This window comes from Bufo gargarizans, chromosome 7, assembly GCF_014858855.1.
Source record: "Bufo gargarizans isolate SCDJY-AF-19 chromosome 7, ASM1485885v1, whole genome shotgun sequence".
Classification (NCBI taxonomy): domain Eukaryota; kingdom Metazoa; phylum Chordata; class Amphibia; order Anura; family Bufonidae; genus Bufo; species Bufo gargarizans.
The window spans coordinates 69,507,452-69,533,446 of record NC_058086.1 but is presented as its reverse complement, the minus strand read 5'-3'; the positions used below and the strand labels follow the sequence as shown (position 1 = coordinate 69,533,446).

The 25,995-nt window shown below is 45.6% G+C and overlaps 1 long non-coding RNA gene across 1 annotated transcript; it reads right to left on the bottom strand.

Moving 5' to 3' along the window:
* Positions 1 to 7,790: 7,790 nt before the first annotated feature.
* On the bottom strand, positions 7,791 to 19,837 carry LOC122943829. Its single transcript, XR_006390897.1, has 4 exons — positions 19,702 to 19,837; positions 14,448 to 14,537; positions 9,385 to 9,586; positions 7,791 to 8,599 (listed from the first exon to the last, which is right to left on the bottom strand). It is a non-coding gene; the product is annotated as an uncharacterized LOC122943829 (long non-coding RNA).
* Positions 19,838 to 25,995: the final 6,158 nt, after the last annotated feature.

Below are 25,995 nucleotides of genomic sequence, written 5' to 3'. Positions count from 1 at the left end.
GTTTGTTAACCCTTGCTTTGTTACTGGAAAAAATTGATTAAAAAGGAAAATCTGCCAAAAAAGTGACATTTTATCTCTATTTTCTATTAATTCTTGTGGAACACCTAAAGGATTAACAAAGTTTGTAAAATCTGTTTGGAATTTGCATTTTTGGGTGGTTTCTATCATGTAAGCCTCACAAAGTGACTTCAGACCTGAACTGGTCCTTAAAAAGATTTGCTTCTAAAGTTCTAAGCCTCCTAACGTCCCCCAAAAATAAAATGGCATTCACAAAATGATCCAAACATGAAGTAGACATATGGGGAATGTAAAGTAATAACTATTTTTGGAGGTATTACTATCTATTAAAAAAGTTGAGAAATTGAAATTTGCTAATTTTATTTTTCTAAATTTTTGGTAAATGTTTACTTTTTTTAATAAATAAAAATAAATGTTTTTGACTCAATTTTACCACTGTTATGAAGTACAATATGTGACGAGAAAACAATCTCAGAATGACCTGGATAAGTAAAAGCGTTTTAAAGTTATCACCACATAAAGCAGGGGTGCACAACCTGCGGCCCCCAGAGCCAAGATTTGCGCCCCCCCCCCCCCCCCCGGACAGAAACACAGCTGATCGTAAAATCAGCTGTGTTTCTGTTCGCAGCGCCGCGCGAGAAATCATTACAGCTCCTGCCCCTGCCCTGTAACAGGAGCAGGCTGGGTCGTCGGCTGTCAGTGACAACGGGGGAGCTGAGAAGGCAGAAGCAGTTATCAGCGCTTCTGCCTTCTTCTCACACAGGTGAGCGCTATGTAGGGCGGACCCGGCTTGGTGACAGAGGAGCGCAGAGCTGCAGAGTTAGGAGTCCTGCTCAGCTCTGCTTGTGTACAATGCCCCCACCGCAGGCTGGTTTCCCCTGTAACTGGGGCTCCTTTGGACGCCCCAGTTACAGTGGAAATAGTGCAAAAAAAAAAGTCTGTGTCCCCAAAGGTCTTTCAGTGACCTCTTGGGGACAAATTATGTGGAAAAAATATATTTAATAAGTTAAAAAAATTGTTTAAAAAAATATAATAAATCACAAATAAAATAAAAAAGATATAAAATATGATGTGGCAAAAAAAAATTAAAATTATAAAAAATAAATAAATGGAAAAAAATTAAAGGAAAAGAGTGTTCACTGCCCCCTAACAGTCTTTTTATGATCCCTTGTCATTATGTGGCAAAAATATATTTAAAAAAAAATAGAAAAAAAGTGCAAAATAGTAGAGTGTTCATTGTCCCCCAAGAGTCTTTTTATGACCTCTTGAGGGAAATATTATGTGGCAAAAATATATTTAAATAATAAGTAATAAACCAATTATAAAAAAAAAAGAATACAATAAAATATTATTAAAATACAAATAAAAGTAATAAATAAAAAGGAAAGAGTGAAAAATTCACAAAAAGTGTCAGTGTCCCCCAAAGGTCTTTTTAGGACCTCTTGGGGGATATTATTTGTAGCAGAAATATATAAAAAATTAAGTTAAAAATATTAAAATACACAAAAGATAAAACACCCACAGCAACCAAAACCGCTGCCATTATCGCCCCATTCATGTGAAACTGTTCAAACCACCAGGTGCACAAAAACACACAAAAAAGTGTCTTTTCAGGCCTGGTTATTAAAGGTTTAACCAATAACCACTTTCCCACTAGTAAGAGAAAGTGCTTACTGGTTATTGCAGGGCGCCTGTAACTGGCAGGAGGCGGTAATAACCAGGGAGCACAGCCTCTGCAGTGAGGGAAATCCCTGATTTATGAACAAGTTCCTGCAGCGTGGCTCCTGAACCAGAAGATGCATACTTACCTGCTTTATGCCGCCCTGCCCCCGCTACCTCCATCTTCCGGTTCCTGCACTTTTACACCTCTCCATGCATGACCATGGTCACATACACCGCTCCAGTCAGTACCTGGCTGCAGCAGTGACACGCTGCTTGTGGCCACATCACCGCTGAAGCCAGTGATTGGCTGCAGAGGTACATGTGACCATGGCCATGCACTGACAGGTCTAATCAGCGCCGGGAGCAGGTAAGTATAACTCTTCGGTTTCAGGGTCCATGCTGCAAGAACTTGTTAAAAATAATTTTTACTGGGAAATCCCTTTAAGCCAGGGTGGATTAGCCATAGATCTCACAGGGAAATTTCCCAGGGGGCCGTCTGGGCCCTCCACACGGCCAGCCAGCGAGATTTTGGGGATGTATTTTGTGCTCATGGGGGCAGTATTGTGTGATGAACTGTGGGGCGGTATGATGTGCCACAATATGGTATTGCTGGCCCAGACTTCCTTCAATTTGTATCCAACTACAAAACGGGGCCACTGTTAGTATTTTTCCAGGGCCAGCAGCAAGAAATTCAGGTCAATTACTGGAAACACGTCTTCATAGGGACACTCACTCATGATAACTGGCGGTATAATCGTGCCGCACATCTCTCTGTGTGATCAGGGATGTGCTACTGATAGTCAATGTAACTAAATGGAGGAGGAATGACTGATAGCGATCATTCCTCCCCAGTCACTTTACATCGGCCTGTGTACATTGCGGCCCCTTGAAATAGAGCAATGTGACAATAGGTCCCTCAGACCAAAAAAGGTTGTGCACCCCTGACATAAAGTGACACGTGTCAGATTTGCAAAATATTGCCTGGTCCTTAAGGTGAAAAATAGCAGGGTCCTGAAGGGGTAAAATAGGTCATGACACACATTACCTTTAAAATATATATATTTTTTTAAACATATTAAAAGTCGCCCTTATCTTTGTGGTGCTGTTCCGATACTCTTTCCGGGGACATATCTGGATATGGTAGACCGCTGAGGATAGTATTTGGCTGCAGTAATCACATGCCATATCCCGGCACATCACCACCGCTGTTCATAAACGGCATCAAGAATACTGGACTAGCGCCACAGAAAAAGGGATGAATATAAGGGCTTGTTCACACGACCGTTGCCCCTCCCTGCCCATGCAATTTGCGGTCCACAATGCACGGGCCCTGGCCGTGGGGCTGCCACATGCAGATCACGACCCCATTCACTTGAATGGTGTCCGCGATCCATCTGTTCCGCGAAAAGATAGAGCAAGTTCTATCTCTTTGCGGTGCGGAGGCACGTAACGGAACCCATGGAAGCACTCTGTATTGCTTCTGTTCCGTATCTCCGGACCCATTCAAGTGAATGGGTCCTCATCTGTGATGCGGAATGCACACAGTCGGTGCCCCGTGTATTGCGGACCATCCGTATGCGGGCCACAATACGGCAATGGTCGTGTGAACAAGCTTAAGGCTTTTATTTTACCCTTTTCCTCTCTTTTGAAATGACTCAAACTGGTTGGAATACATTTTACACTTACCACCTACCTTCTCTTCGGCAGTCCCACAGGGACAAATGGAGTAGTAAAGAGTGTGCTCAATCACCGCTCCATTCGTCTCCAACAATCAGATTCCCCTCTTCTGCATGTAAGGGATACGTTGGGTGCCTTCACAGGCAGCAGATTATGTTGCAGAACATTTTCTGTGACTGAAAAATCCGCTCTGTTCATCTCAACTGAGCTTGCAGCAATTCATACGCTTTCCACCATAACAACCCCATTCGAATGAATGAAACTGATTTTCAGAAAATTTTCTGCAACAAAATCTGCTGCGTGTGAAGGCACCCAAAAGGATTATTTTCTTACCATTGCCTCTATGCAAAGGGAGCGGCAGCACTCCCCAAACAGCGTAAGAAAACTCTGTCTTATCCCCCCATGTTGCAATGCTTCAGTAGCTGTGAAAGACTTGAGAAAAGCGGTTTTGGTTTGTGCCCAGTGACCAGGTTATAGCCATGCCCGCCTCTCTTGTGGCCGCTATACAATGTTTGATTTCAGAACATTTACAACAAAAGTCCTACTAGTAATTAGGCAGCAATGACGCCCGATAATTACTAAATGTTGTGCATTATTGTAACCCACTGAAAGAAAGACAAAATGTGAGACTATCCCCTATTCCAACAAGAGACATTTCTCACTTGGTTTTCTCTGCCAAGCCTTCTGGAATTCCACATTCGATACAAACCTGTGCTGAAATGTTTCTGGATTATCAGACGCAAAATTAGGTTTTCTGGGACATTTACATTGATGGCCTATCTTCATGACAGGTCATCAATATGAGATTGGCGGGGGTCCGACTCCCAGCACTCCCGCCGATCAGCTGTTTGAAGAGGCCACGGCACTGCTCATTCTAGGCCAGTGACATCACGTTCATCGGTAATATGGCCTAGGCGCAGCTCAGTCCCATTCAAGCGAATTGGACTGAGCTGTGATACCAAGCACCTATCATCCAATGGATGGCACTGCGCTCGGTAGGCTGCAGCACTCACTGGACCTCCGCTCACAGCTGGGAGTCAGACCCCAGCCAATCTGATATTGATGACCTATCCTAAGGCCATCAATATGAAAATCCCAGAAAAACACTCTAAGAGACTTTTAAAGTGCTTCCAAAAGCTAGATTTTATGAACAACATTAGTCTGATAGGTGAGGGTCGCAGCAGTGGGAGAAAACGGGGAACAGATCCCCGAAAGTTGTGGAAGGCACACTGCGCATGCACAGCCATCCTGCATTCATTTCTAAGGGGCCGCCGAAAATAGCCGCGCCAGCTGGCTTGGCTACTTCCGTCAGCCCCATAGAAATAAATGGGAGCGCATGCACGGTGCACTCCCATTCAGTACTATAGGGAGAGCCAGGGTCCTCTGGCCACCATCTTCCCCGCTCTGTCCTCGGTGCAGATCCCACCTATATCCTAACTATACGCCCCCATTGTCTTAGATGGGAATACCCCTTTAAATGCTGACTTGATTAAAGAGGTCCTTGAAGTCATTTCATAATATATTGTTAGTGTCGTTTTCTCCAGTACAGAGCTCAGAAACCTCCGCTCATCTGCTCAGTCCTCGGCGAATGCTAGAAAGAAACTGGAATTTATGGATTCCATCAAGTTTACCACACAAGGTAAAAGTTTTTATTTTTAATGTTAACTCTGCATAAATCACAGAAAACAGATCTAATTTACATCAGGTTCCTTTTATTCTAGAATATTTACACACGATTTCCTATAGGACACTACAGATATGTTAACAATAGTAAACCAACTCAGAATTGATTACTACATATACCTAATACACCACCACATAGATGAAACGCATATCCTGACGCCTTACTAAACCCTAAGAAAGGCAGCGGGTTGTATAGTTGTCTCCTCCTGGGCAAAATCCCTGCCCTAAAACTATGCAACCTACTACCTCTTCCTAGAAGTCCATTGCGCTCCAGGCCAGGATGCTGCTAAAGCTGAAAAATAGACATGGCGAAATCATACATAAAAAGTTACATCAACATCCCCTAACACTTCAATAAGATAATAAAAGTTGAAGGTGCATTTTAGTAACAGGAGTCCAATGTACTTTTTCTATGGTGCATTAAAAACCATTACCATGACTGTGCAGCAGAGGGCGCAAGATGACAGCAGATTCATAAAACAGAGGCAGCAGCGCACTCTTCCAGCAGCTCCAGCTTCATCTGGATGCAAGACTGCTCCTCAAGGAAGGAAGTAGATTGTATAGTTATCTCCTAAACAAGGTCAAAATCACAACCTTACAACTATACAATCTACTACCTCACCCTGATAGAGCAACGTGTGGGGTGAGAGCACTGAGAGCCATTAAGCAATTGAATAGCAATGAACACTTTATTTTTACATAAAGGATGACGACGTGAGGAAGGTGGTCAGCAGCAATGTAGTCGTAGTTCTGCCACTTTGGGAAAGACAGTAGATTGTATAGTTATCTCCCATTGGTGGGTGTGACCCTAAAACTAAACAACCTACTACCTCATCTCACAGTGCAGCAGTCTTCACAATCATCGCTTCCATAGAACTTCTGCGGCTGCGGAGAGTCCTGCTATTACCTATAGGGACTACTGAATGTAAGAATTAAAGGACAGGTCAGGGTATAAACAGTAAAATCAGCACTAAATGGGTAGGCTAACCCCATAAAATGGTTACAAACAGCTAATAATCATAAAACAGGCATCCTCAAACTGCGGCCCTCCAGCTGCTGTAAAACTACAACTCCCACAATGCCCTGCTGATTCCTGTAGGCTGTTCGGGCATGCTGGGAGTTGTAGTTTTGCAACAGCTGGAGGGACGCAGTTTGAGGATGCCTGATATAAAATAATTTTTTTAAAAAAGGTAACACTGACCTTACCAATCCCGCGCTGCTCTCGTGTTACACTTGTCTCGTTCCCCACCAATCTCAGTTCACCAAGTGCCAGTCAGGATGTGGCGAGTCGACCCCACTGAAGTTACCAATATGACCAGTGATTGGCACATGTTGAATTGACATGATATTGCTGGCAGGAGGTTCACATGGAGATTGGTATGATGAGGATTGTTCCTTATTTTACAAGATATTTGATAAACACATTAACACAGTTTTTAGGAGGCAAAAAATAAAATAAAAAGACATACGTCCATCCAGCTCAGCCTAATGATCCAGAGGAAGGCCAAAAAATAAATATATAAAAACACACCATTAGGTAGAAGGCAAAGGGGTTTTCCAGTTTCATCATTTGAAATAATAATTTACGAAGGTAACTGTCATTTTGTAATGCATTTATTTTACCTTTATTCTTCCCATCTCCTAGTCTGGGCTGTGGTCACATGATCATGTCCATGCAGCTCTTACTTCCTGTGATGTTATGTCCGTGGGTGGGGCAGTGATAGGGGAGTGTCTATGTAACTAAACTGGGTGGGAGGAGCTATAAACCTGCTGGGCATTGTCAGGGGCAGTGCTGGAGCCGTGAGAGAAAGAAGTGCATCATGGGTTTGGTTGGTGTCATGCCTTCCGCAGCAGCTAAGTGTAAATTTACAGTACTAGCATCTCCAGCTGGTGGCCGTTTGTGCAAATAGTTTTTAGCTAACCAGTATTTATTTCTGTATGTCCCATGTGAGCCACTATATCTTATTACCCATGACCCTGGTGACATCATTAACTTGGCTCATAGCAGCCATCTTTTCCAAGAACTAGTGAAGCACAAGCAGCACATCTGCAATCATCCTCACCAGACTAAGAGTGGCATTGCTGGTATGTTTCAGGCTGTTAGTTTTCATGCACATTTATAGGATATGCCATGCTGTATGTAACCTGCATTTCGTGCACATGTCAGTTTTTTGGGCATAAATTTGTACTGTAATGTGTTATAGCATACTGCCACACGCTCATTCACTATAATAAGCACATTCTCCGGAGACAATGAGGTGCTAGGAGGGAGTTTAGCTGCCTGTCACCTTATACCCCACTCACACATAAGGAAGACGGAACAGCTGGATACATATTTAAAACTTAGACATACAAGGCACCGTGACCTCCAAATTGCCAAGCAAGTTGGCCAGCAACTCAGACCATGTGCATTCTGTATTTTGCGGAGGGGAACAGCTGGCCCCTAATAAAATAGTAATATCTTTGTGGACAATAATAGGACAAGTTAAATTTTTTTGTGAAACGGAAATACGGACATATGGAAACGTAATGCACACGGAATAACTTCAGTTTTTTTTTTTGGCGGACCCGTTGGAATGAATGGAACAAAGAAACAAAACGGAAGGGACATGGAAAGAAAATACATTTGTGTACATGAGCCCTAAATATAGAGGCGGCCACAGCTAGCAAAAGACAATCAGACATTTATTGCTTATTGCGTACAGATGGGAATATCCATTTAAATCTTCAGTAGCTTTGCAAATTTTTGCTTAACTTGTAGCAATTTCCACTTATATTCAACATCTAAAGTTAAAGTGTAAATGTCATTTTTTTATTTTTATTTGCTAGTTTATTAGAGCTAGGCACGAATACCTGAATTAGTCAGTCAATGATTGTCAAAAGATCTGTAATTACCTTATAATAACAACTTTCATGAATGTCCCCTGTCCCTTTCCACTGCTCCCTTAAAAGACTGTTACTACGGCTTGTCTGTCTCCAGCTCATTGTAAACAGGAGACAGTAATTCATATTGCTTCCTTTGTTGGCTGGATTCATTTTTCTATCACATTATACACTGCTCATATGCAGGCGTTATGACCACGCTAAAATCCAGCAGTGGTGGCCGTGCTCGCACACTATAGGAAAAGCACCATCCTCTCTGGTGGCCGGGAGCATGCATAGGCACCCTTCCTGTCCCAGTCACCTCCTATCTGCACTGCAGCAGTGGCCATAACTATTGGATACCAGAATCCAGCCGGCAATATGGACAATCACAATACATTAGTAGGTGCCTTGTATTAACTTTGTCTACATGATAAATGCCACTTACTGAAGTGAGAACCTCTTTAACACCAAAAAGAAACCAACATAACAACTGATACATGAGAGTCCCAGCATTGTGGAGATACTCCAATAATACTGTAGAGCTAGCTATAAACGTACGTACACTTACTGGCGCTGGGCAACTAACAAAAAAACAGACTATTAAGGTGAAATAAAAAATATATATATATGAAAAGTAAAACAATACTTGCCACACTGGGTACATGTGTAAGCATCACTGTAACCGAGGTTGATCCTAGAACGAGAGACAAACACAAATGTTACATATATAACTAATAAAACACAATGGCTGCAAATATATTACGAAGAGCGACAAAATAAGGTAACTGCTTACAGCACGATGTCATTGTTGTGCTCTATGTAACGCACTGGAGTTGTCTCCAAACAAAGCCTAAGGATGGCTACATCAGGCACATCCACTGAATGTTAATGTCTGGTAGGCACCCACCCTGTGATGTAAACCATTACAAAAGAGGAAACCCACATTCAATAATAAAAAAAAAATAAAAAAAAAAAAAAAAAAACACACACACAGCACAATATCAAATGATGCCAGTGCTGCAATACCTGCCTGCGACTTGGACAGAAATGGTCCACTGACAATACATTAATACAGAATCGGTCATTTCGTATTCTGCCAGCACTTGGCATATATCCCAGACAGCCTTTCACTGGCTTCTAATGCCAGTCAAAACCTAATCTAATGCATTATTATTTTTTTTTTTTTAAGTATTCTAGCACACAGATGGGTACAAGCAGTTGGTCCAAAATGCCCGAAACACAGATAAAACCGAAGGAAAAAAATAATAATTATATAAAAATGGCACAGCGACAAAAACTGAAGCCGCTTAAAGGCGCTGGCACAAGACCTTCGAAGATCAGCCTCTGGTCGCTGCAAGGAGGCGAAAAAACAAAACAAAATGAAAGCACAATCCGAGAGAGAGCTTTTGGCTTTTTTTCTGTCGCAGGCGATACCCAGCAGCCGATTGGTAGGGGTCTCTGTGCAAACATAAGGCTTACCCTCCGGAGAGCACTGGTGGAACCTGCCCGATGATGCTGGATCACTGACGTAATCGGCGTCACTGGCTGAGCAAAGAAGAGGAAGCACCACAGGCAGGACAATCTGTCACAGTATAGCTAGGATTTCTTTTACACCGTCTCTTATGTGACACGAGAATGTGTTTTACGCAGCCTGGTAATGAGCAGCCTGTAAAAAGCAAATCTTAGAGAGAAAAAAAAAAAAAAAAGCTGTCACATTGAGTCGTGTTATTGCATAAGCTGTATACTACAGCGCTTATTGTTCACCCAGCAGTGGTGTTTTATATTTTTTCTTTAGGATTTTAAAAGGGAGTTTGTCATCACAGTTTCACCTTTTTAACTCTTCTCATAGCTTTCTAGCAGCATTAAAGTTGATAAAAACTTTACCTTTATAAGCAATCGTGGACCTATAAAACTGGCAAAAATCATCTTAGTTGGATATGCAAATGAGGGCTCGCAAGTGCCCAGGGGCGGCGTCAACCTCGTAGGTGCCCAGACAGCTCTGCCTTATCGTCGCTTCCCCCCCGCCCATCCTTTCCCTCTGCCCGCCCATCTTCTTACTTCTTCTCTCGCCGAGATCCCGCGCCTGGGCGGGGGGGAAGCGATGATAAGGCAGAGCTGCCTGGGCACCTATGAGGTTGACGCCGCCCCTGGGCACTTGCGAGCCCTCATTTGCATATCCTACTAAGATGATTTTTGCCACGATTGCTTATAAAGGTAAAGTTTTTATCAACTGTAATGCTGCTAGAAAGCTATAAGAAGGGTTAAAAAGGTGAAACTGTGATGACAGACTCCCTTTAAGGGTTAAATCCACACAACACAATTCAAGTCAGTCACTGGCACAAAGCAGAAGGGGTGAGCTGTATGGCCCCATTCACACGGGCAAGATTTCTGCGCGGGTGCAATGCGAGGTGAATGCATTGCACCCGCACTGAATCCAGACCCATTCATTTCTATGGGGCTGTTCACATGAGCGGTGATTTTCACGCATCACTTGTGCGTTGCGTGAAAATCGCAGCATGCTCTTCCTTGTGCGTTTTCAACGCAACGCAGGCCCCATAGAAGTGAATGGGGCTGCGTGAAAAGCGCAAGCATCCGCAAGCAAGTGCGGATGCAGTGCGATTTTCACGCACTGTTGCTAGGAGACGATCGGGATGGGGACCCGATCATTATTATTTTCCCTTATAACATGGCCCAGCTTCTCTTCTGTCTTCTTTGCTGTGCACAGGAAAAGGACCTGTGATGACGTCACTGCGGTCATCACATGGTCCGTCACATGATCCATCACCGGTGATGGATCATGTGATGAGCGGGGTGACGTCATCAAAGGTCCTATTCCTCAAAGAAAACAGAAGAGAAGCCAGGCTGCGCGAGCAAGTGGATTAAGGTGAGTTGATTATTTTTTTTATTTTTTTAACCCCTCCAGCCCTATTGTACTATGCATTCTGTATTAAGAATGCTATTATTCTCCCTTATAACCATGTTATAAGGAGAAATAATAAAATCTACACAACACCTAACCCAAACGTCTGTGAAGAAGTCCAGGTTCAGGTACCAAACATTGCGATTTTTCTCACGCGCGTGCAAAACGCATTACGATGTTTTGCATCGCACTGAAAAAAATAAAAAATAAATATCGCACATTTTCCCGCAACGCACCCGCATCTTATCTGGGCCAAAAACATGACGCCTGTGTGAAAGAGGCCTATGACGATTCACTCCACCCCGCACCCGATCAGGCCAGTCATATTAGGCCCCTTTCACACGAGCGTGACGGATTGGCTCCGGATGCGTTCAGTGAAACTCGCACCATTTTGCAAGCGAGTTTAGTCAGTTTTGTCTGCGATTGCATTCAGTTTTTTCCGCGTGGGTGCAATGCGTTTTGATGCGTTTTTCACGCTTGTGATAAAAATAAAACGGAAGGTTTACAAACAACATCTTTTAGCAACCGCGTTGCAAAACGCATTGCATCTGCACTTGCTTCCGTTTTTCACTGAAGCCCCATTCACTTTTATGGGGCCAGGGCTGCGTGAAAAACGTAGAATATAGAACATGCTGCCTTTTTCCGCAACGCAGAACTGATGTGTAAAAAAAAAAACGCTCATGTACACAGACCCATTGAAATAAATGGGTCAGGACTCAATGCGGGTGCTATGCGTTCACGTCACGCTTCACACCCGCGCGGAAAACTCGCTCGTGTGAAAGGGGCCTTACACCCCATCGGAATCCTCTTTGCCTGCTACGGGGAAAGGGTGCGATTTGATTTTTTTTATATTTTACTTAATTTTTTTTAGATATTTCTTTTACTTTATTTTTAGCTTCTACAGGGGACTTGAACTTGCGATAGTTAGATTGCTTCAACGGCTTACCATTGCAGTCTATGGTAAAATCTCTGTGTTCTCATTAAGCCCTGGGCAGAACTTAATAGCAACTATGGCAGGCCTGAAAGCCTTCGAAAGGCCCCCGGCTGCAATAGTAACCAAATGTCTCCCATGATCTCATCACAGGGTTACACCGTCCGGTCCTCTTAGATGCTGTTGTCACAACTTCCGAGGGGGTTAAGGTCTTATTTACAATGCGGTGTGAATTTCATTTGAACATTGTGCACAGCTCGTTTTTTCTACAATATGGTAGTCAGCAGCAGTGTATAACCAGCTAAGATCCTGCCATCTGACAGGACAGATTTGGTGCAAAAAATAATAAAAAAAAAATTATATAAAAAAAAGTTTAAATTGACCTACTGCAAGTAGAGACGTTAAAATCTAAGAGTTTATACAGAAAGTATAAGTGGAAATTGTATAACTTGTATAACATTTATTGGCTCAAAACACAATTTCACTTGAAAAACGACATACGGTAACAGCATTGTAATGATGTCAAAGTAAATTGTATAGAAATAGTAATAAAGGGTAATTTACTGCGCACTGACAGCTGTGCAGGGCAATCAGGAAGACAGCATAGAGTTGTAGGACTTTCAATATGGACACAATTACTTTGAAATTATATTTTTTTTATCTGCTTCCTAAATGCAAAATGAATCAGTCATGACTAATATTAAAGTCGTAACTCCCATAAGACGTGAATGAAAGCTATACGGTTTCAGTAACTCGTAGCTCAGCTTTTTCCATAACCCTGGCTACCTCGTACGACGGATATTCTAATCTCAATCATAAACGGCACTAGCGGAAATTTAACTCCCTAATATAAATTATCCAAAAATCTATATGACTGCTTTACTCTGATTGTTTGGTTGCTTCTAGAGATGAGCGAAGCGAGCTTCAGATGTTACATCTGAAGTCGCTTTGTTCATAACTTCAGATTAATACTGTACGGAGATCTGTCTCTGTACAGTATTAGAATGTATGGGCTCCGATGAGCTGAAGTTAGTTATTCACGAAGTCGCGCCTAACTTTGTTGAATAACTTCGATAATTGATAAACACTTCAAAACTTGGACCCAAACTCTGCTTCGGTTCAGACTGGTACCTCGTTCTCCACTTTAAAAATCATTTACCGAAGTTATTCAACAACTTCTTGAATAACTGACTTCAGCTCATCGGAGCCCATACATTCTAATACTGTAGGGAGACTGATCCCCGTACAGTATTAATCCGAAGTTTTGAATGAAGCAACTTTGGATGCAGCATGTAAAGCTCACTTCGCTCATCGCTAGTTGCTTCATTCATTTCTAGGCTGTAGAATCTATTGATTTCAATATTTGTCTGAGTAGGAGTCCTGAATTACTAAAGACATTTACTTTCTCCCTGCTGATGTCAGCTGCAGAAAAAAAAAAAAAAAGGATGGACAGATAGAAGTCAAATAATTGAACGTCCAAGCGCGTATGTACATAATGAAGTCCTGTGATTACAGCAATATCAGCACTTATTCTCTCTCAAAGCTGTGTGTGACCATCGGAGTGCACAAACAAGAAAGAAAGGGAGAGTGAAAGTGTCATGTGAGTTACCAAACTTGTAGAAACAGGGGCTGCAGCTCCACTGTATCTGTAACAGGGCAGATGATTATAATGATTTGTTATTGGTGAATTATGAAGGAGAGGCCCGCAGTACAAAAACACTTACTGTATATTTAAAGGAAATGGCTTCACAAAGGAATTGTACATAAGAATCTACAAGTAGTGCTGAGGTCTCCACCCAGAGTGTCTCCAAGTGTTGCAAACTTAGAACTTCCAAACATGACCTTACAGAACATAATTTGTAGTAAAACCTTTGTTGCAAATTTACTGCATAATTTTCAGCAAAATCCTGGTTTTAGATTGCAAATGCCACCCTTTGCACTTAAAATTCTGCAACATGTCAATTTATGGTGTGGATTTTAAAGGCTATGTACACCTCTGGGGGAAATTTTTATTTAATTATTACATTGTACCGATTTTGAGCTAAAAGAATATATCTATATCTATATATATAGTTTTAAATTGGTCTTTACTACAAATATGGAGCCCTTTTTTCCATACAGAGCTGAGATGCTCTAACAGAGGAATCTGAATTTTCTCTGCTTGTCAGCTAGCTAATCTGACAGGCTCCTTATCTCTGACATTGTAAACACTCATTACAGGTGTAGAGTAAGGGTAGTTTTGAAGTACTGATTAGTTCTGTCCCTCTAACTGTTCCCTTTTATTATAACCATTCTGTGCAACGATGTGTCTTGTAAATGTAGTACCCATCCCCCATTGTGCTGATAACACCACAGCTCCTGCTCCATACGGTATCAGAACGAAGTTTTATGCGAATCGACTTCGGATGTTTCATCTGAAGTCGATTCGCTCATCCCTAATGGCTATATCTCAGAACAGGTCACTGCCTGCTAGCTGGCTCTCTCGGCAGCTATTAATAATTCAGTCTGCTGAATGATAAATCAGAACAAGAGTCAGCTAGTGGTTTCTGAGATCATCAGACACTTTCCTGTATCACATCAGTGATTGGGTTCAGTCTGGGAGCAGCTTCCAGGCACAGCCTTGCCTAATCAGTTCCATGAGGTCAATTGCTTCTCACATCACACGTCCCTCCTATAACAAGAGAACAATACCTGCAGAGCTTCTCTCGCCTTGTAAGGAGGCTGCTTCTACAGTCTTTCGCAGGTTCTTCTAAGGAATTCTATTTCTCTGGAGTAGACAACCTTCACGAAAAAAAAAAAAAGAAAAAAAGCTTATAAAATATTTACTAGTACACACTGCAGAAACACAGTACATTCAATGGCAATATATATACATTTTATTGAATTAGAGGTGTAACTGTTATCCCTTTTAAGACTGGCCTATTTTAGGCCTTAAGGGACAGGTTTTTTTAGGTCCATCTTTCTGCCTATGTAGCTGTCTTATCTGTTTAAGGACAAATTATTTTTCAACGTTATCGTCAACCGCATAGTCCCCGGTGCCTGCTGTTTAAAACAGAAGACACCCGGAGGCTAGGGCGCCTGCTACAATCGTGAGCAGGCATAATTTTTAAATGCCCGACCGCCAACATAAATTTACGTGGGGCGGTTGGGAAGGGGTTAAAGCATTTTTATTGTGCAAACACAGTAAAACAAAGATATAAATTAGGCATCACCATAATCATGCTGACCAGTTACTGCCAGAAGGAACCTGGCCCTTAGAAGGGGATTACACTTGCCGTCTTGAGGCTGCATACATTGGCGGCCCAGGAACTGGCCACATGATGCTCCTCTTCTGATAATCCCACTGACAACGTTGTCACAGCTTTTACGAGGTTTCTGGTCGGGGTGATGGAAAGGGATGTCACTTCTGCATCCCAGGACATGGCAATTGCTGTAGTCAGGTCCAGAATGATACCTTTACCTGGCGAATGCACAGACAGTGCTGGTTCATGGTTTTGGAGATGAGCCCCTGGCCATGGACCAGACATCAGTGGAAGCAGGATTTTTAGATTTGAAATAGTTTCCAAGCAGGCAATCCATGCAAGGTTCTCCTATAACTAAAGTTTTTCTTCCTGTTTAGCTACATCTAAATTAGGCCTCATGCACACGGCCGTGCTCCGCTCTCGGCCGCGGAGCACGGCCGTGTGCATGAGGCCTTAGGCAGCTGAAAAGGAAGGAAGGAGGAGAACATGAAGGTGCAACAGAGGAGCCGACAGCTAGTCAGGTGGTCTTGTGACTCCGGTTGGGATTGTGGAATCGGCAGAGTGACAGAAGGGTACGTACTGCTCAAAGTGTCTTCTTTCTACAGGTTAACCCAGGCATCCTCAAACTGCAACCCTCCAGCTGTTGTAAAACTACAACTCCCACAATGCCCTGCTGTAGACTAATAGCTGTAGACTGTTCAGGCATGCTGGGAGTTGTAGTTTTGCAACAGCTGGAAGGCTGCAGTTTGAGGATGCCTGGGTTAACTGAAAGAGGCTTTTTAGGTACAGACCAGGAGAAGTCATGCGATTACAGCAGCCATGGTTCTGATCTAAGCAATGTGGCAGTGAGGTGAGTGCAAGGAGAACCAGCAGGTTCATAGAGGCAATGAATATAGTGCAACCCCACAGACAGTGTTAACTTCCTGTTAGTGAATTGGGTAGGAGAGGAGGAACGAAGATTTTTGAAGGGGAGGGCTTAAAGGAACTGCACATGACAATTTAAGAGCTCTGAGGTGTTTTACGTTTATACTACAGGTACATTAGGTTTTTTTTCACAAGTGCTCTGGTTAATCAACTATAATAGAAAAGGTCTTTCCCAAATTCACACCATAAACATACATGGCATAATCGCAATTGCAGATGGTATAGACACCGAGCCCTCAACAGATCCAAGCCAGAATGCTCAGCAAGAAGGAAAAGTTGTAGAACGATGGAAATCGCAGGATCGATAGACATGTTGGTGATATGAAAATGATGAAAAAATGGATTTGAAATATTCAAAACATCTCGATTTGTTCAGTATCGAGTATGAGTGCCACGTGCAGACATACAAGCACGTACACACAGTGGCATGTCATTAATGAGGTTATTAATGGTTGTCTGGGGAATGTTCTGCCACTCTCCATGCATTTGAGCAAGCAAATCATCAAGATCTGCTGCTGGTAACGCCAGACTAATGACGTTGCAGATGTGCTTGATGGGAGACGCTCAGGCCATGGTGGACCATATAGGCCCCGCAAGCTGCTCATAGTAGCACGAGCAACATATGGCCTGGCGCTGTTCTGCTGAAAAACGCCTTTCTAGGATACGTTAGAGAAATGGACGAACTACTGGTTCTACAACCAAATCAACGAAATGCCGAGCTGTTAGTGTACCTGAAATGAAGACTGGAGGGGTCCTGCTACCGTACATTATGCCACCCCACACCACAATCCTGGGAGAAGGATCAGTGTGACATTCCTCTGCAAAGTTCTCTCTGTGGGTTTGTCCACGCTCTCCAGACCAATATCAGACTACCACTGGGTCCAAGACAAAAGTGTGACTCATCACTAAGAGTATAGATCTGTATGTCCAACCTATATTGCTGCCTGGTGGTGCACCATGATAGTGGTGGCATGAGGTCAATGTAGCAACTGTAGCTGGACGTCTGGCTCGTAGCACAACATCGCCCTCTAATGGCCGTGTAGACACTGCCCGTCCTTTCAAGTCCACTTCTGCCTTTGGCAAAAACAATGCTGCTGGCCGATCTGCCTCAAAACCTCGTCCAAAAAAACAGTTTGGCCAAACCCTTTTTGTCACACCTCCATGCTGCTAGTTCCCTTGAATCTGGCTCCCAGTGCCATCTACCAGCTTCCTTCATTCTACCAGTGACACCTCCACACTGCCAGCTTCCGACACTGCCTGACTCCTTGTGACATCTGCACACTGCCAGCTTCCTACTGCCCGACTCCTCGTGACACCTCCACACTGCCAGCTTCCTACTGCCCGACTCCTCGTGACACCTCCACACTTCCAGCTTCCTACTGCCCGACTCCCGGCAACACCTCCAAACGGCCAGCTTCCTCATGCCCGACTCCTTGTGACACCTCCACACTGCCAGCTTCCTCATGCCCGACTCCCGGCAACACCTCCAAACGGCCAGCTTCCTCATGCCCGACTCCTCGTGACACCTCCACACTGCCAGCTTCCTCATGCCCGACTCCTCGTGACACCTCCACACTGCCAGCTGCCTACTGATCGACTGCTCGTGACACCTCCACACTGCCAGCTTCCTCGTGCCCGACTCCTTGCGACACCTCCACACTGCCAGCTTCCTCGTGCCCGACTCCTTGCAACACCTCCACACTGCCAGGTTCCTCAAGCCCAACTCCTCGTGACACATGCACACTGCCAGCTTCCTCGTGCCCGACTCCTCGGGACACCTCCACACTGCCAGCTTCCTCGTGCCCGACTCCTTGCAACACCTCCACACTGCCAGCTTCCTCGTGCCCGACTCCTCGGGACACCTGCACACTGCCAGCTTCCTCGGGACACCTGCACACTGCCAGCTTCCTCGTGCCCGACTCCTCGGGACACCTCCACACTGCCAGCTTCCTCGGGACACCTCCACACTGCCAGCTTCCTCATGCCCGACCCCTCGTGACACCTGCACACTGCCAGCTTCCTCGTGCCCGACTCCTCGGGACACCTCCACACTGCCAGCTTCCTCGGGACACCTCCACACTGCCAGCTTCCTCATGCCCGACCCCTCGTGACACCTGCACACTGCCAGCTTCCTCGTGCCCGACTCCTCGTGACACCTCCACACTGCCAGCTTCCTCGGGACACCTGCACACTGCCAGCTTCCTCGTGCCCGACTCCTCGGGACACCTCCACACTGCCAGCTTCCTCGGGACACCTCCACACTGCCAGCTTCCTCGGGCCTGACTCCTCGGGACACCTCCACACTGCCAGCTTCCTCGTGCCCGACCCCTCGTGACACCTCCACACTGCCAGCTTCCTCGTGCCCGACCCCTCGTGACACCTCCACACTTCCAGCTTCCTCGTGCCCGACTCCTCGTGACACCTCCACACTGCCAGCTTCCTCGGGACACCTGCACACTGCCAGCTTCCTCGTGCCTGACTCCTCGGGACACCTGCACACTGCCAGCTTCCTCGTGCCCGACTCCTCGGGACACCTGCACACTGCCAGCTTCCTCGTGCCCGACTCCTCGGGACACCTGCACACTGCCAGCTTCCTCGTGCCCGACTCCTCGGGACACCTGCACACTGCCAGCTTCCTCGTGCCCGACTCCTCGGGACACCTCCACACTGCCAGCTTCCTCGTGTCCGACTCCTCGGGACACCTCCACACTGCCAGCTTCCTCGTGCCCGACTCCTCGGGACACCTCCACACTGCCAGCTTCCTCGTGCCCGACTCCTCGGGACACCTCCACACTGCCAGCTTCCTCGTGCCCGACTCCTCGGGACACCTCCACACTGCCAGCTTCCTCGTGTCCGACTCCTCGTGACACCTCCACACTGCCAGCTTCCTCATGACACCTCCACACTGCCAGCTTCCTCGTGCCCGACTCCTCGTGACACCTCCACACTGCCAGCTTCCTCATGCCCGACTCCTCGGGACACCTCCACACTGCCAGCTGCCTATTGATCGACTGCTCGTGACACCTCCACACTGCCAGCTTCCTCATGCCCGACTCCTCGTGACACCTGCACACTACCAGCTTCCTCGTGCCCGACTCCTCGGGACACCTCCACACTGCCAGCTTCCTCGTGCCCGACTCCTCGTGACACCTCCACACTGCCAGCTTCCTCGTGCCCGACTCCTCGTGACACCTCCACACTGCCAGCTTCCTCATGCCCGACTCCTCGGGACACCTCCACACTGCCAGCTGCCTACTGATCGACTGCTCGTGACACCTCCACACTGCCAGCTTCCTCGTGCCCGACTCCTCGTGACACCTCCACACTACCAGCTTCCTCGTGCCCGACTCCTCGGGACACCTCCACACTGCCAGCTTCCTCGTGCCCGACTCCTCGTGACACCTCCACACTGCCAGCTTCCTCGTGCCCGACTCCTCGTGACACCTCCACACTGCCAGCTTCCTCGTGCCCGACTCCTCGTGACACCTCCACACTGCCAGCTTCCTCGTGCCCGACTCCTCGTGCCCGACTCCTCGTGACACCTCCACACTGCCAGCTTCCTCGTGACACCTCCACACTGCCAGCTTCCTCGTGCCCGACTCCTCGGGACACCTCCACACTGGCCGCTTCCTCGTGCCCGACTCCTCGGGACACCTCCACACTGCCAGCTTCCTCCACCCTGCATCTCAGTCACACCCTCACATTGCCCCCTTCCTCCAGCTAAGTTGCCAGTCATACCCACACTGCCATTCACACCTCCCCTTCCCAGTCCATGTTACCTGCCACACGTCCTTCTCGATTCCCTCCACACGAATCTGCAGTCACAAGTTCCCTCCACAGCTCTGGCTCCCTGTCACACCTCCTTCACCATCCCAGTTCCCTGCACTGTGCTTCCCAGTCACACCTCCTCCGTCACAACCCACAAGGTCTCCCGGTCTGACAAGCTTGCTTAGGCCGGAAGTGACGTCCGGTCATACGTCAGTTTAACATTTTTTTTTCCTGCCAATTAAAGAGCGCGGCGCCCAAGCATTAGCCAATTAGATCGTGACAATGGGGTTTGGGTGCCGTGCAGGAAGTCATGTTTGGATGCGAGTCCCGCGCTGCAGTCACGTGGTCGTTTCTTTGCATATTTTTTTTTAAACCCTGTCAGTGCTGGAGCAAAGAGAAATAGATTTCTCCCGCGCGTCCCGCCCCAGCCTCCTAGAATGTGTTCTGTATAGGTATTTATGTGGGCGCTGACCTGAGGTGTGCACCTGAGCTCGTACACAGCCCACAGTGTGCGAAACTCCAAAAGGGAGAGTTAAGAAACACTATGAAAGAAAAAAATTGCTTTGTTTCCCATAGCGACTAATCACAGCACAGGTTTCATTTTGCATTTCAGACTTGGAAAATGAAAGCTGTGTTTTGATTGGTTGCTAGGAGCATCAAACAGTTTTTTCGGCCACAGACCACCCAAGAAAGGCAACACAGCGTTGCAACACAAAGGCAAAAGGCAACACAAAGTTCGGGAAATGGGTTTTTACAGTAGAAATTGATTAATGAAGATATGCGAAGTCTCGCGAGACTCATCGGAGCTAATACATTCTAATACTGTACTGAGCGCTTGCTCCGTACAGTATTGATACAAAGTTTTATGCGAATCGACTTCGGATGTTTTATCCGAAGTCGATTCGCTCATCCCTAATACTGATAGATTCTGGACCAACCACATGTGGTGCAGCTGAGATAAACGCTCTGACGGGGCCCCACATGAAGTACAGTGACAGCGCCGAGCCCCGATACATGTGAGTGAAGACTAAGGGCAGTGGGGGACATTACTGGGGGCAGTGGAAGGACATTTACTGGGGGCAGTGGAAGGACATTACTGGGGGCAGTGGAAGGACATTTACTGGGGGCAGTGGGGGACATTACTGGGACAGTGGAAGGACATTACTGGGGGCAGTGGAAGGACATTACTGGGGGCAGTGGAACGACATTACTGGGGGCAGTGGAAGGACATTACTGGGGGCAGTGGGGGACATTACTGGGACAGTGGAAGGACATTACTGGGACAGTGGAAGGACATTACTGGGGGCAGTGGGGGACATTACTGGGACAGTGGAAGGACATTACTGGGGGCAGTGGAAGGACATTACTGGGGGCAGTGGACGGACAGTACTGGGGGCAGTGGAAGGACATTACTGGGGGCAGTGGAAGGACATTACTGGGGGCAGTGGAAGGACATTACTGGGGGCAGTGGAAGGACATTACTGGGGACAGTGGAAGGACATTACTGGGGGCAGTGGAAGGACATTACTGGGGGCAGTGGAAGGACATTACTGGGGGCAGTGGAACGACATTACTGGGGGCAGTGGAAGGACATTACTGGGGGCAGTGGAAGGACATTACTGGGGGCAGTGGAAGGACATTACTGGGGGCAGTGGAACGACATTACTGGGGGCAGTGGAACGACATTACTGGGGGCAGTGGGGGACATTACTGGGACAGTGGAAGGACATTACTGGGACAGTGGAAGGACATTACTGGGGGCAGTGGGGGACATTACTGGGACAGTGGAAGGACATTACTGGGGGCAGTGGAAGGACATTACTGGGGGCAGTGGAAGGACATTACTGGGGGCAGTGGAAGGACATTACTGGGGGCAGTGGAAGGACATTACTGGGGGCAGTGGAAGGACATTACTGGGGGCAGTGGAAGGACATTACTGGGGGCAGTGGAAGGACATTACTGGGGGCAGTGGAAGGACATTACTGGGGGCAGTGGGGGACATTACTGGGACAGTGGAAGGACATTACTGGGGGCAGTGGGGGACATTACTGGGACAGTGGAAGGACATTACTGGGGGCAGTGGAAGGACACATCCTTAGTGGGAGGATATGATTATTATTATTATAGAGACCGGGGGTGTAACGATCACCGGGGGGGGGGGTGTTACGAAGTTCGTCCTAGGGCCTATAAAATTCATGCTACGCCACTATCTGCGCGCCATTTAGATTGTAGCAGTGGTGCAGTGTAATTACAGCTGTTCGTTCCTCCATGCACTTCAATGGGAGAGGAAGCTGTAATTACACTGCACATCTGCTACAAGCTAGATGGTGTGCAGGTAAATATTGAAGAGGGTGCAGCACATGCAGGAGGGCCGCAGCCTGGGGATCGGACCCCCACCAATCAGATAACGATGACCTATCCCGAGGATAGGTCATTAATATTCGACACCGCACAACCCCTCTAAAAACACTCAAATGTCTTTAAAAACGGTGTGAAACCAACCTGAGGTTTCCTCAACATATATATTTATTTTGGAATTTTTAGAGTGTTTTTTTTTATTTTTGCATTTTCTGGGGTTTTGCTGCAAGCCATGCAATTGCATATTTTTTTTAAATGGAAAGTTTGTACTTCCCTCTGATGCCGCATCTTCCGTAGAGGTGGATCTCAATACATTATCATGAAAAAGTACATTTCTTTCAGTAATTCTTTTCAAAAAGTGAAACTCCTATATTATATTATATTCCACACACAGTGATCTATTTCAAGCATCTATTTCTTTTAATGTTGATGATTATGGCTTAACGCTAATAAAAAACCCAAAAGTCAGTATCTCAGAAAATTAGAATATTATATAAAACCAATTAAAACATGATTTTTCAATGCAGAAATGTTGTCCTACTGAAAAGCATGTCCAGTATATGAGCTCAATATTTGGTCGGGGCTCCTTTTGCATGAATTATTTTGCATGGAGGAGATCAGCCTGTGGCTGCTGAGGTGTTGGGGAAGCCCAGGATGCTTCGATAACATTCACCTTGTCTGCGTGGTTCGGTCTGATGTCTCTCAACTTCTTCTTGACAATATTCCACAGATTCTCTATAGGGTTCAGGTCAGGTGAGTTTGCTGACCAATCAAGCACAGTGATACAGTGGTTATTAAAGCAGATATTGGTACTATAGGCAGTGAGGGCAGCTGCAGTTCTGCCGGAAAATGAAATTAACATCTCCATAAGGGCTTTTTCACATGACCGTACGGCTTTTTAAGTGTTTTGCGGTCCGTTTTTCATGGATCCGTTGTTCCGTTTTTTGTTTCTGTTTCGTTTTTCCGTATGGCATATACAGTAATTACATAGAAAAAATTAGGCTCGGCATAAAATTTTCAATAGATAGTTCCGCAAAAAAAAAAAAAAACGAATACGGAAGACATACAGATGCATTTCTGTATGCGTTCCGTTATTTTTGTGGACCCATTGACTTAAATGGAGCCACGGAACGTGATTTGCTGGCAATAATAGGACATGTTCTATCTTTCTACGGAAACGGAATGCATACGAAGTACATTCCATTTTTTTTACGGAACCATTGAAATGAATGGTTCCGTATACGGAACGCCCAAACGGCCCGTAAACGAAAAAAAAAAAATAGGTTGTGTGAGGAGGCCTAAAGCTTGTCCGAAGAGGGAAGCATGGTGCTCTAAAATTTCCTGCTAGATGGCTGCGCTGACTTTGGACTTGATATAACCCAGTGGACCAACACCAGCAGATGACATGGCTCCCCAAACCATCACCGACTGTGGGCCTCTACACTCCTCCTCCAGACTCTGGGACCTTGATTTTCAAATGAAATGGAAAATTTACTTTCATCTGAGAACAGGACTTTGGACCACTGAGCAACAGTCCAGTCCTTGTTCTCCGTAGTCCAGGTAAGAAGCTTCTGACGTTGTCTCTGGGTCATGAGTGGCTTTACACGAGGAATGTGACATTTGTAGCCCTTGTCCTGGATACGTCTGTGTGTGGTGGCTCTTGAAGCAGAGAGCCCAGCTGCAATCAATTCCTCGAACCTCCCACAAAATTCTCGAATGGCCTTTTTCTGACAATCCTCTCAAGGCTGCAGTTTTGCAGCCCTGTGGCTCGGGCACCTTTTTCTACCACACTTTTACGTTCCACATTTTTCATGAATACTCTTGGTTACAGTACTCTGTGAACAGCCAGCTTATTTAGCAATGGCCTTTTGTGGCTTACCTTCCTTGTGGACGATGTCATTGACTGTCTTCTGGACAACTGTCAAGTCAGCAGTCTTCCCCATGATTATGCAGCCTGCTGAAACAGATCGGGGGACCATTTAAAGGCTTAGGAAACCTTTGCAGATCTTTAGTGCTGACTAGAGTGTGACACCATGAGTCTACAATATTGAACTTTTCAAAATTTTCTGAGATACTTACTTGTGGGTTTTCATTAGCTTTAAGCCATAATCATCAACATTACAGAAATTAACGCTTGAAGTAGATCACTGTGTGTGTAATAAATCTATATAATATATGAGTTTCACTTTTTGAATAGAATAACGGAAATAAATTAACTTTTCAATTACATTCTAATTTAGGGCTCATGCACACGACCGTATGTATTTTGCGGTCCACCAAAAAACGGATCCGCAAACAATACAGATGACATCCGTGTGCATTCCGTATTTTGCAGAACGGAACAGCTGGCCCCTAATAGAACAGTCCTATCCTCTGTAATGCGGACAATAATAGGACATGTTCTATTTTTTTGCGGAACAGAAATACGGACATACGGAAATGGAATGCACACGGAGTACATTCAGTTTTTTTGTGGAGCCATTGAAATGAATCGTTCCACATACGGTCCGCAAAAAAACCCTACTGAACACGGAAAGAAAATACGTTTATTTTCATGAGCCCTTATTGAGATGCATCTCAAAAAAAGCCATTGTAAAAAAAACTGGGTTTCATTTCCGACAGGCGCTATGCCAAAAGCTCTGTTTTGTGACTGTTTAAATGCAGTGCAACAAAAAATTAGTTGCATGGGGACGTTTTTGCGCAGTGCATGCCACTTGGGAGTGACAGGGCGTGGCAGGGGCTGTGACATTGGGCTTGACACATTTACCATCTTTTACTCCTGGAAACAGCCAGGGGCTGGAGTACTTTTTTACTCCAGGAGTATGGACTGTCGCCGGTGCACCTAATTTAGGACGAGGCCTGAGCTTTGTCATAAATTGGGTACTTTCTCCGCCCCTGAAAAGGGGAAGCAAACATTGGCACTTCTAGCTTTGGCTAAAAACCTGTAGGAAAATCTGTCTCAAAACCTCTTCCAAAAATGGGAGTTGTAGTTTTGCAATAGCTGGAGAGACTCAGGTTGGCCATCCCTGCTCTAGTATGTATCAATCCTCGACCAGGCCCTATGAGATATAATTGCTGCGTCCTGGACTTAGCTCTTTGTTCAGTCTTGATGGAGTATGTAGACTAGATAATAGTAACATCAATAGGATCTCATCATGCAGCATTTATCCTTCCATAATGTATGAATGTTCTACAAGTCATAGACATCAGTGAAATGTTTTTTTAACTTTATGTGTGATTACAGTCATGGGGCTATTTGGATAGTTTATGATTCATGCCATGTTTATGTAAGTGGTGGATTTTCATCTCTTTTCATAATTTGTTGCCTTTTCACATTTCAGGACATCAAGAAGCTCTTGAAGATGCCATATAGTAATGATCCTTTTACATGGGCAGATTTCTGGCCCGTAAGGAGCGGCCATCTACAATACAGCAAGTCAATCAGTGTTTGCACAGGACCTTTTAGGCTAGTTTCACATCTGCAGCAGGGAACTCCTGAAGGCTGCTCCAGTAGAAAACAGCCTGCCAGACCCCATTGACTTTAATGGGGGCCAGCAGAGATCTGGCCGCTACCCGGCAAATATGCTGTGAATCAGCTGGACAAAAAACGCTGTTCACAGCTTTTTTCTGTCCGGCCGATTCCCAGCATTGTCTGCCAGACCTGCCTGCCACAGGTGTGAAAGAAGCCGTACATGGGCAAATAATTACAGGGACAAACAGCTGCATAAATGATCATTCACTACCTACGATCATTAGTTTCCTGTATTGTTGGCAGCACATCTCCTGTGTACATTCCGGGCAAACGATAATTTATTGTGTGCATAAAAGAGTGTATAAGCCAAGCTGATTGGAAAGGAATGTTCACATTTGCGATCGTTCGCCTAATTATCTGTCAGTGTAAAGGTCCTTTTAGGGCTCATGGACATGGCTGTTGCCCAGCCGTTCCG